General features: G+C 50.5%; 1 non-coding gene across 1 annotated transcript; it reads left to right on the top strand.

The window, feature by feature from the left end:
• The first annotated feature begins 564 nt into the window (after positions 1 to 564).
• Positions 565 to 650, top strand: LOC119043511 (small nucleolar RNA SNORD35). Its single transcript, XR_005081426.2, has one exon. It is a non-coding gene; the product is annotated as a small nucleolar RNA SNORD35 (small nucleolar RNA).
• Positions 651 to 1,232: the final 582 nt, after the last annotated feature.

Below are 1,232 nucleotides of genomic sequence, written 5' to 3' on the forward strand. Positions count from 1 at the left end.
CGTAAGTCTTTGAAGGTGGCTGAAGTTTAAACATGTAAGAATAAGTACACCACTTTTATAAATAACCTCTGTTTGGGGGTCCCCCTTGTATATTAAATGATACATGAACTGGTGTCCAAAGATGGTTCCCAATGCACGGCAACCCCAGCCTTCCTTCCCCTGTACAGTCCTCTCAGAGGCTGAGTCTGGGCTCAGCCCGTGACTCCTGTCAACTGTAGAATGCAGGCGAAGTGACACCAGGACAGTTCTAAGCCCTAAGCCTATGAGAAGGCCTAGCAGCCTTGAGCCACAATGCAAGTAAGATGTTCAGCTACTTTGCTGGAGGGACCACGTGGAGGAGAGATCAACTGAAGGAGAGAAAAAAGAAAACCAGCAACTCTGCCCTCTGCCCCCACCAGTGGAGGCCCCGGGCTCACATGTCCTTGCCAAGGTGCCAGTGAGGCGTGTGAGTGAAGAATCACAGGTGCTAGTGCCCCACCCACAACCTGACTCCAGCTAGAGAGAGACCCTAAGTGAGATCAGCTGGAGAAGCATCTGACAAAACCTATTTAAAACTAATGGGAGAGCAGATGATGGCTTTTCCTCATGACGGTCTGTGGAAGCCACCATGGGCAGTGCCGATGATGCCAATGGTTTAGCTATGCCCGGAGGAGCACAGAGCCGGTACAGGGGTGGGTGTGTCTTCTGCTTCAAGCCTGGCGAGATAAATTAGATTATGAAAGTTCCAGGATCCCCTGAGACGGGCTATCAACCCCACTCTCAGAGCCACTCTCTCCCTAATCCAGGCTCCCATTTCTTAACAGTCTTATTCCCCACCCCCTCAACTCTACCCCTCTCCACTCTGCTTGCCTACCTGGGGCACCTGGCTCCTGGGGTGGCCTGAGGGCACTAAGACGTTCTGGCCGCTCTGTAGGAGAAGAGGAAGGAGAAGGCTGGGATCCATTACCAAAAGAAAGAGCAGCCCCGTGAGACCACAGAGACAGCCCGAAAAGAACGTGGAGAAGAAAACTGGCAGACATGCCGAGGTCCTCGAGACTCACGGACTCCTGGGCCGATCCCAAGAAAATTAACTTTTAATTCCTCGGAAACAAAAAACAAAAAACAAACAAAAAAACCTAATGGGGGAAATAGCACGCAAGTGGTCTCTGAGGTCAGTCCTTGTTGAGGCTTAAGCTGGCTTAGTTCATTTGAATATCCACTCTTCAGAATGACAACTCGCTGAATATATAGAA

This window comes from Artibeus jamaicensis, unplaced genomic scaffold (assembly GCF_021234435.1).
Source record: "Artibeus jamaicensis isolate MK-2021 breed Jamaican fruit bat unplaced genomic scaffold, CSHL_Jam_final contig_519, whole genome shotgun sequence".
NCBI lineage: Eukaryota > Metazoa > Chordata > Mammalia > Chiroptera > Phyllostomidae > Artibeus > Artibeus jamaicensis.